This window comes from Hemicordylus capensis, chromosome 7, assembly GCF_027244095.1.
Source record: "Hemicordylus capensis ecotype Gifberg chromosome 7, rHemCap1.1.pri, whole genome shotgun sequence".
NCBI classification, from domain to species: domain Eukaryota; kingdom Metazoa; phylum Chordata; class Lepidosauria; order Squamata; family Cordylidae; genus Hemicordylus; species Hemicordylus capensis.
This window is the reverse complement of record NC_069663.1, coordinates 17,740,592-17,751,532: the sequence shown is the minus strand read 5'-3', so window position 1 is coordinate 17,751,532 and position 10,941 is coordinate 17,740,592.

Sequence of the window (10,941 nt, the reverse complement as noted above, 5' to 3'; positions counted from 1 at the left end):
GTTCTTTGCATCTGTCTTCACAGCAGAGGATACAGTGTATACCTATACCTGAACCGAGCTTTTTAGGGACAGCAGCTAAAGAACTGAATCAGATAGAGGTGATGAGAGATGATGTTCTAAATTATCTGGAAAAAATAATAATTAACAAATTGCCATGGCCAGATGGCATCCATCTGAGAGTCCTTAAAGAACTCATACAAGTGAAACTCGGAAAATCAGAATATCGTGCAAAAGTCCATTAATTTCAGTAATGCAAATTAAAAGGTGAAACTGATATATGAGACAGATGCATTACACGCAAAGCGAGATAAGTCAAGCCTTAATTTGTTATAATTGTGATGATCATGGCGTACAGCTCATGAAAACCCCAAATCCACAATCCCAGAAAATTAGAATATTACATGGAACCAAGAAGACAAGGATTGTAGAATAGAACAATATCGGACCTCCGAAAAGTATACAGTGTACTGTGCTTGATTGGCCAGCAAACTCGCCTGACCTGACCCCATAGAGAATCTATGGGGCATTGCCAAGAGAAGGATGAGAGACATGAGACTAAGCAATGCAGAAGAGCTGAAGGCCGCTAATGAAGCATCCTGGTCTTCCATAACACCTCATCAGTGCCACCGGCTGATAGCATCCATGCCACGCTGCATTGAGGCAGTAATTGCTGCAAAAGGGGCCCCAACCAAGTACTGAATACATATGCATGCTTATACTTTTCAGAGGTCCTGGCTACTCACGATCCCAAAAACCGGGTTTAGGAGTGCTTGCTCATCGTGTGAATAGCCTCTATATATTGTTTCATTGTTACAATGTCTTTCAATCCTGTAAAACATGCTTCAACACAAAATATAACAAAATGATCATGGTGATCGAAGAATGTGGAATGATAGGTCTAGAGCCATTTTTGTATAATGGTAAGTGTCCAAAAGTAATGGTTTGTCCAGTTGCAATGGCTGAATACGTGATGATGAGTTCCACAGGATATAATGGCTACGGAGTTGAAATAGGACCAAAATAGCTGCGAATGCTGGCGACTGAAAAAAAGTTTGTGCTAATTCTCTCTTTCATGTATCTTCTTCAGTTCCAGTCAATATAACTGATTCAGGTCTGTACTCAGTAGTCTTCATGATCCACTTTGAACTTCGATGTTTATTTCTTAATCTCCTCGTACCATTATCTTGCCATCTTGGAGGACTGTTGTTCCTAGTCTGTTCTCTCTTCAATGCCCTTTTAACAACTGCTCTCTAACATGAACGCACCCAGGGATCTCACCCTCTGCAAATGGGCGGTTAATTACCACCATGCTCTCACTACCGCAAGGTCCGCGCTCCTCTCTGCCTCTGGCTCTTTGGAGTCCTGCCCGCCTGCATTGGAACCAGCCCTGCAGCTGACCCCAGAGCGTGTGGCTTGCCGATGAACTTGGCTGAGGCCTGACAAGGAGCCTGATGAATGATGCCGCCTGCTTCCCAGTGCCTTTCACAGAATATCTTCCAGAATATCTGCACAGGACTTGTGGCTGGATCATTCAGTGGCAGCAGCTAGCAGGGATTCCATGCCACACTGTTCCCACTGGTGACATATGAACCATGACCATTGATGGGGCATCTCCGGCATCCCTTCTGAGTGGCATAAAGTGCCAGGATGTGGGCTCTATTTGTTTCTTCGATCACTAGGAGAACTCCCAGAGTTATTCCCAGAGATGTGCCCCCCTCCCACTCCCCGGCAATGTTTTTCACAATATCAAACCATTAGTATCCTCATTGCTTCCAACAGTAACCTGGAGATTGATGCTGATTCCTGGAGACACCAGGCCATTCCTGAAGGGTCGGCAACCCAAGGTACATGGGAAGCTGCTTTCTGTTGAGTCGGATCCTTGGTCCATCTAGCTCAGTATTGTCTACTCTAACTGGCAGCAGCATCTTGTCTCCAGCTTCCAGTCAGGAATCTTTCCCAGCCCTACCAGAAGATGCCAGGGATTGAACCTGGGACCTTTCGCATGCCAAACAGATACTTTACCATTGAGGACCATATCTATCTATCTATCTATCTATCTATCTATCTATCTATCTATCTATCTATCTGTCATCTTTTTACACCGCCCAAAACTTGCGTCTCTTCCCATAGGCAGGAACATAGGAAGCTGCCTTATACTGAGTCCGACAATTGGTCCATTAGCTCAGTATGGTCTTCACCAATGGGCAGCAGCATCTCCAAGGTTACAGCCAGGAGTGTCTCTCAGCCCTGTCTTGGAGATGCCAGGGAGGGAACATGGAACCTTCTGCATGCAGGGGCTCTTCCCAGAGTGGCCCCATATCTTACAGTGCTCACAGGTAGTCTCCCATTCAAATGCAAACCATGTTGAGCCCTGCTTAGCAAAGAGTACAATTCATGCTTGCCACCACAAGCCCAGCTCTCCTCCCATCCCTAACCCTGGCCAGAAGTAGGGCAGTTTCTGATTGGTTTCCAGGGGTGAGAACAACCAGAGCAGCCTGAATTTCTACCATCTTTCTAGAGCAGTGACAGATCCTGCTGAGGCATCATGGCCTCCAGCTAACTCCATTTGTTCCGCATCAGAAGATGGAAGGTGGGATGAATAGTAGGTCAGCTGAAGTTAAGCGCGATGCTGTTTTGGGTTGCTGTAATATAATCATTCGGCTGCCAGGAGTGGCAGCGCTCCTGCCAATTACAGGAATGGGGTCCATTCTGCTAATACAGGGGCTCCCGACTTGTGGTACTGCAGAGGTTGCTGAACTACAACTCCCATCATGCCCAGCTACAATTTATTGTGGCTGGGGATGAGGAGAGTTGTCGTTCGGCAGCATCTGCAGTACGCCAGCTTGGTAACCTTTGGACTAGTACAGGGATTATTTATCATTATTTCTCAAGTGGGGGCCGCTTTGACCAAAAAGAAAAATCTTCAGTGTTTCCCACTGTGCTGACCTCCCACACAGTACTTCGCTTTTCTCAGTGCTGGGAGGGCCCTTTAAGAAAGACAGAGACTTCTCTTAAGAGCATTAGGAGCAAGGGTGGCTCCTTAGAGGGGTCAGGGCAGCAAGTGCCCCCTTCAGAAAAGTAGCCCCCCACAGCTGCCCCCATTTCTGTTTCACAGCTCACCTGAAATGCACCCTGTCCCTTCTTCTGTGCCCCCATCCCCCCCCCCGGTGCTGCCACTATCTAGGAGGAAAGCAGTGGGAAGGACTACACTTCCCAGCATTCCATGTCTGCCTTCCAAGCTGGTGCAGGGGCTCAAGAGGGCTCCGTTTCCCTTAAAGGAGCCCCCTCTAGCACTGGGCAAAGCGCAGCACTTCACGGTGAGAAGGGTCATCTCCGCATGGTGCCGAGGGGGACTGGGCAGAGTATTCAGCTTTGGCCAAATCTTCATACAGGGCCCACGAACAATTATTCAGGGAGCCATACTTAAGTATGACGACGACAAATGACAATGGTTTATTTACCGCTTTTCAGCAATAGTTTCCAAAGTGGTTTCCAAGTTGTTCTAGTAAGAACGAATTTGCCTACTTTCCTTTCACTAGCTCTACAACTGGACTAAATTTGGTTCAAATCGAGGTCCACAAGTTAGTCCTTAAATGTTGATATGTCTGCCATCTTGGTCAAGGTGGGTGACATCATCACAAACTACACCATTGGGGCATGCCTATGTGTCCCTACAGCTGTAGCAAATTTGGTTCAAATCGGTTAAGCAGTTCACAAGTTAGCCACTTGTGCCTCAAAAGTTTATGTGCCCGCCATCTTGGATTGGGGTGGATGACATCATCACAAAATATGCCATTGAGGTGTCCCTGTGTGTCACTCACTATGACTGTACCTACTTTGGTTCAAATTGATTAGACAGTCCACAAGTTAGCCCACTTGCACCTCAAACTTTCAGGCATCTGCCATCTTGGATTGGGGTAGATGACTTAATCGCAAACTATGCCATTGAGGTTTCCCCATGTGTCCCTACAGCTGTAGGAAATCTGGTTCAAATCAGTTAGGCGGTTCACTAGTTAGTCTACTTGCACCTCAAATGTTTGCACATCCGCCATCTTGAATTGGGGTGGATGACATCATCACAAACAACACCATTGAAGTGTCCCTGTGTGTCACTTACTACATCTGTACCTAATTTGGTTCAGATTGGTTAGGCGGTCCACAAGTTAGTCCACTTGCGCCTCAAACATTTACGCATCCACCAGCTTGAATCGGGGTGGATGACATCATCACAAACTACACCGTTGAGGTGTCCCTATGTATCTCTATAACTGTACTAGATTTTGTTCATATTGGTCTAGGCATTGCGAAGTTGATGGTGGGGGTGGGGGGGATACACATTGACGCATGGATACACAGAATGCTGAGTGATCTCATAAGCCTGCTGGAAAGTAGGCTAAAGATTGCTCCTTGTCTCCAAATTTAGATTGTGGCAGTCAACCAGCGGCAGCCACTTGAGGAATGTTGTGCTTGGGATGGATAGGGCAAGTTGCTCTCCTCACTAAATAAAGAGAATCACCACTTTAGAAAGGTGCCTCTTTGCTCAGTTAACAGGGGTATGATGGGGGCTGCCACTGGTCCCCAGGCCTTATAACCAAGAACACTGCACTAATAGGACTGTAGTTGCACATGGTGTAAATATGACAGTTGTGGGCGTTTCTCTGCACCTTCATTTCTTACGGTGCTGTCATTGTTGGTTGCAGGCAAGGTGCTGAAGAAAAGCTCATGTACAAAGTATCCCCCCCCTCTTTTCCTTTCCTGTGCTAGCTTCTGCAGCTGCAACCAATTTGGCTTGTGATGAGTGCTGGGGTTTTCTTTGTTGCAAAATGAAGATATTTATTGCCTGTTTTCTGAACACATTACAACCACTATGGTGCTTTACAAAAATTATTTCAGAAATCAGGGCTCTCTCCCTTCCCAACTGTTTAAAGCCCTCGGTGTGGAATTAAGGCTGCAGGTGTACTTCACTCGTGGATGGGATCTGGGCAGGGGCCAGCCTTACCAACTTGAATGATGACCAGGGACGTAGCAGCAACTGAGCGAACGGGTTCAAAGAACCTGGGCCACCCTGTTCTAGGGGCCACACCTGGTGCCCCAGCCACACCCCCTGCATCTGACATCAGGCATATGTGGCGTGGCCACATTAGCAAGTGGGGCCGTGCCCCCCGTTTGGAAATAAAATTTGGGCAGTGCCACATTTGCAGCATGGCCTGGATGGTTTCTCCCTGCTTGCAAAACTGAAAGTTCTCAAAAACAGAGCTGTGCAGTTTCAGCCAGCACTGGGCTTAAGTTTCAGCCAGTGCTGGGCTCCCGGCCTGGCTGGGGAAACAACTCCATGCCTTTGCAAGCAGGGAGAAGCCATCCCGGCCATGCTGCAAATGTGGTGCTGACCAAATTGTACTTCCAAATGGGATATGCGGCCCTGCTTGCTGATGTCAGACACAGGGGGCATGGCTGGGGTGGTGGTTGCCGCTGTCAGCAGGCTGGACAGGGGCCGCCAGCCTCCTCTCTATGCCATGGGTTATGATGGTGAGAATGGCAACTTGAGGCATGAGTGAAACCCCAGTCCCGACCCTGGCAAGTGGGGTCGTGAAGACCCCAAAGATTCTGGACAAATGAGCCAAGGGCGAATTCGTGATGTCATAAGCACAGGCCTTTATCACCCTGGGATTTAAAACAAAAAACCAAAAAAAAAACCCCTATGTCAGGATGTTTGCACTGTATCCTCCTGTTTGATCTTCTGTGAATGTGATTAGTGCAGGGTTCTCAAATGTGTGTCCCCAGATGTGGTTGGGCTGCAGCGCCATCATCCCCAACCACAATGGCGAAAGTGGTTAGAAAAGATGGCAGTTGTAGTCCAACCACATCTGGTGACCCAAGCTTGAGAACATAAGAACAGCCCTGCTGGATCAGGCCCAAGTCCCATCTAGTCCAGCAAACCTGTTTCCCGCAGTGGCCCACCAGATGCCTCTGGGAAGCCCACAGGCAGGAGGTGAAGGCATGCCCTCTTTCCTGCTATTGCTCCCCTACAACTGGTATTCAGAGGCATCCTGCCTCTGAGGCTGGACATAGTGGCCACCTGCAGACTTAACGTGGGTCCATTGAACCCATGGTTCTGCACCCTACTGCCACCCACTCTCCTGTCCGAATTCGGCCATTAAGGAGAGCTGTCTGCCTGCCGTCAGCAAGGCTGCAGAGAGGCAGGGGAGCTGGCTGTGCGGGCTTTCTTCTTAATAGGACAGCCAGCACAGACAATTGGACCAGAGTGAGGGAAGAGCTTCCTCCCTCAACTCTGGTTTCATGGGGCCGAAACTGCAGTGCCAGTGTCCGGAAGTAATGCTGGTGCCACAGAAATGGAGTTTAAACTCCACTCTGAAACGAAGGTTCAGATTGGTATAAGTTGATATGTCGGCGATGCAATGCACGTATTAACTCCAACTCTCAACAAAAAGTCCCTTTATTGCACAAAGTAAAAACTAAAAAGTTGAAAGACATAAGAAGTTTTGGTGTAACACACCATCCTCATTTAAGCGCACAAATAAGCACATAAAAACCTCCTCCGTTCCCCAGGTGTTAAATTCCTTAGACGTGATAACACTCTGTTCCATGACTGGCGGAGAGATAATGAGCGGGGGGTGGGGGGGACGGGGCGGGGCGGAATAAAAGATTGGAGTTCACCTGATTGGAGTTCAGATGGGAGTTCGGGGAGGGAAACCGCGGGTCCCTTTCCATAGCAAACTCCATTTTCTCAAATTCGAATGTGCGGGTGGGGAAACCAGAGGTGACGGGACCTCCGGTTTCCTGTTATGTCTGAATTTGGCCAGTCTCTAAATCTCGAGAACCCCTGGGTTAGTGTATCATCTGTGTCAAGTGCAGGCAAACTTTAGACTTGTGGGACCTTCTTGTTTTTTCCTAGCAGCCCAAGGTCCACCAGTTGGAAACCAGTGCATTGTATTGGATTGGGAAGTGGACATACACTTAGAATGATGGGTGTGAATTCTAGACAGGATTGTATGCCATGCAGCATCCCAGGTTGTTTGGCCACGCCCCTTCATATATGCCACACCTCCTAGGCTGCTTAGCCACACTTTCTGCACATTCACAGGCATGTCCCAGTTTTCAGTGGTGATATGTTGGAGGATATGCATACGGGTGCCATCTCAGAGAAAACCCTCTCTCCAGTAACCACTCACCTGGCCTAAGGAGGAAGGAGTACACAGAGAAGGGGGTCTATATAAATATTCCTAGTAATAGCAGTAGTAGTTCAACAACATCTGGGGACCAAAGTTTCCGGCCCTTGTGGCTGGGGATGATGGGAGTTGTAGTCAACCCAGGATTGGAAACCCCTGCCCTGACTGTATGCACTTTGGCTCCATATAGAGGCATGTGGAGGCGAGGTAGCAAAGGGAGGCATTCCACCCCCCACCCCCGATTGAGCCATTCCTATTGAATTCAAAGAGGCTTACTCCTAGGTAAGTGGGTATAAGATTGTAGCCTTTGTCCCTCTTCCCAAAGAAGTCCTGTGGACACCCATGGCTCTGTCTCTGCAATCTGGGGGTGTGTTTTTATGCAAACTGTACGGACAGACCCAAGGAAGCTGCAACAAAAGTTACATCTTTTTGTGGGTTTTAGCAGATTAGTAAAGACTTTCCTGTTTTGCCAAGGTTTCCTAGAACATTATCTGACAAGGCTGCAGAAACTGAGGTCTGAGGGTTGTCACCCAAACGGGTTGCTCCTCCTTTTGTTTCAGTAGTTACTGAATTGTTTTCATGTCCTCTTTTCATTTTCATATTTTTCATTTGCATAGCATGTCAGGTACTTTTGACAGAAATGTGGTCTATCCTTTTTAGTAAATACTTTAAAAACGATTACTCTGGACTAAGCCTTGAGGAGTTCAATGGAACCCACTCCAACCGGAGTGTGCATAAAACGGGAGCTTTAATGGGTGCTCCATTCCCATCTGGCCTGGCGGGGGGTATGGGACTGGGGAGCAGGAAGGCCCCATGTTTTCAATGTTTTTCAAAGTTTTAAAAGCACAAAAATGGCTATAAAGGTTTATTGATGTTTTCAGAGGAATGGAAATGAAAGTTGGCAGGAAGGAACGTCCTCCAAAGATTACTCCATTAAAGAGTACTACAATTTGTTTGTTGTTACCCTAACCCTGACTCTACTTTGTTCTTCACAAAAATGACTACAAGTTGACTCTAATCATTTGGGGGCAGGGATCAAGAAGGAGTGATAACACAGAGAAAGCTGTAAGCGCAATGGTGCTATTGCCTATTTTCCATCTCTATGGGGGTAGATGCCCCTCTAGGAGCAACAATTCTAGGAACACACATGACCAAACAAGGCTGTGCTAAGTGGCAAAAAATAGGGACAAAACAAGGAATGTTGTTTGCCAAGGACAGATTCAGGAAACAGGCTGTCCCTGGTAAACAGGAACATTGGGAGGCTATGGATACACTGCCTCTGAACACAGAGGTTCCATTTAGCTATCACAGCCAACACATGTTGATCGTCCCCAGCCCTCCTCCATGAATTTGTCTAATCCAGTTTCAAAGCCATCTAAGAAGGTGGCCATCACCACATCTGATGGCAGGGGATATTTGGGGAAAGGGACAGGGTATGGGAGATAGGCTGCTGTTGAGGTGAACAGAGCCCTGTGAAAGCCTAAGCTGGGCACACACATGCAGCAGAATGAGATGGTGGAAGAGTTCTGAGGTGGTAGACTAGAGTGTGTGCCAGTCTGCAGCTGGAAGATCTCATGCTTTATGTTCTCCTATATAAACGGAGGAAAACAATCCCTGCCAGTAGAAAACTAGCTGGCTGTACCCAGACCAGGCAAGGCGGCTACAGGCACAAGCTCACAAAGTGAGCTGTTGAGCCAGCAAATGCTACCCTTCCTGGATCTTCAGGCCAGCCTTGGCCTAAAGAAAGTCAGACCTGGCCTGCTTCTACTTTTCCAGTAAGGCCCCCTTTGGGTCAGAGTTGAATCCTGATACTAGTACAAGCAGGGAAAGAGCTGGACGAGAACATTTCTCCCTGATAAACTAGTTTTCTGTGTGTGTGTGTGTCATGCAGAGGAGCAGACTAAAATAGGCATTTCCTACCTGCAGTCTGAAGGTAAGAAATTCTACCATTCTACCCTCACAGTTCTCTTTCACCTTATTCTGCATATGCAATATGCATGATTTGAAGTATGCATGCAGCAAAATACAGTCTGCTGCATGTACAGAGACTAGATCAGACCCAAGATAGAACAGCTTCTGGAATGAATTTCCATCCTTAGTGCCTGGGTTGCATATTTGGGATGGGGATGAGGACCTGACCATCTGAAGACAAATGGTTTTCACCTATGAATCTCCTTGACTCCTAGCTGTAGAATATGCATGGGCACCACGACTGCCTAATAATGGTAAAATGCCCAGATAGCCCTGCTGTTGGTTGACCTCTTTGTTCAGTCCTTGGTGTCTGGATGCAAGTAGCGTTTTATGGTTTAGCTCCGCCATCTTGTGGTCAGATCCACTGATGCACGATTGTGCCTGTTACAAAGCAAGAGAGGCCTTATGCTGTTATTGAAACAATGGATATGCCTGCACCAGCTTTCCTTTGTTGCAGATCCAGTTCGTATCATTTGTTTCTCCCATTGGTTTCTCTGATGTGATGCAACAGTTTTGGTGTTTTTTTTAAAGTTCCAGTTGTGCCACACACTTCCTCCTATCAGGAAAATGGGACAGTTCTCCGGATCTAGGGGATTTTCAGTTCTAAACAGTTCTAAATGTGTAGACCCAGACAGCTCAGAGGCCTTGTGAGAATTATTAATTCTATTGGGGCTAGGGGGCCTCCCCCCACCCCCAAAACGTGGAGGAATCTGTAGGACTCACACAAATGGCTCAATTTGGTTTCTGAGCTGTCCTATGATCTGCTATCAGTCTCTGCCAGAGGCATTGCCTTAAAAAGATCTGTGTTCCAGGCCCACAACTCCCCTTTTGATAATTAAACTCAACCATACCGCTCCCCAAGAATAATTATGCATGTTCTTTAAAGTTTCTAATACTATAATTCAGTACTTCTGAAGGTGGACCCAGCAGAGAGCTTGGTGAGGCTGGAAGCTCTTTCCCCTGCTCTGTGCAGGGACCTTCACTGCTGGTCTTGTGGTAGCAAGCATGACTTGTCCCCTTAGCTAAGCAGGGTCCACCCTGGCTGCATATCAATGTGAGACTAGAAGTGTGAGCACTGCAAGATATTCCCCTCAGGGGATGGAGCCACTCTGTGAAGAGCAGAAGGTTCCAAGTTCCCTCCCTGGCAGCATCTCTAAGATAGGGCTGAGAGAGATTCCTGCCTTCAACCTTGAGAAGCAGCTGCCAGTCTGTGTAGACAATACTGAGCTAGATAGACCAGAGGTCTGACTCAGTATATGGTAGCTTCCTATGTTCCTATGCCTTTCCTTCCTGTAAGAGGTCATGGAGGAGAGGGCTGGTTGGTGGGATCTGGGGCTCCAAACAACTCATTGGGGGTTGCCCCATGGGTAACCTCCCTAATAATGCCCCTGGCCCCTACCAGAGGGGATGCTTTGGAAATGCCTTTGGAAATTCTGTAGCAAATGCAGGAGCAAATCTTTGGACTGAAACCAGGTTTTTAAAGAACATTCTACCTTCACTGGTTGCTGATCAACTTCTGAGCAGAATTCAAAGTGCCGCTGCTGATTATTATTTAGAATATATTTTTGCATCCACCAAGGTGGAAGTGCTTCCATGGAGCATAATGTGAAAATCCATGCCTTACTGGCATTCATAACCCCACCACCACAGTTCTAGCATTTAGCAACGATTAGTAGCTATGATCAGATCCAAGTGGCAGCAGGACCACGATTCCCGGTATAGCGAGGGTTTTCATTTCACATTCTGCAGGAGGACACCCAGCTTGGTGATCATAGTTAACCCT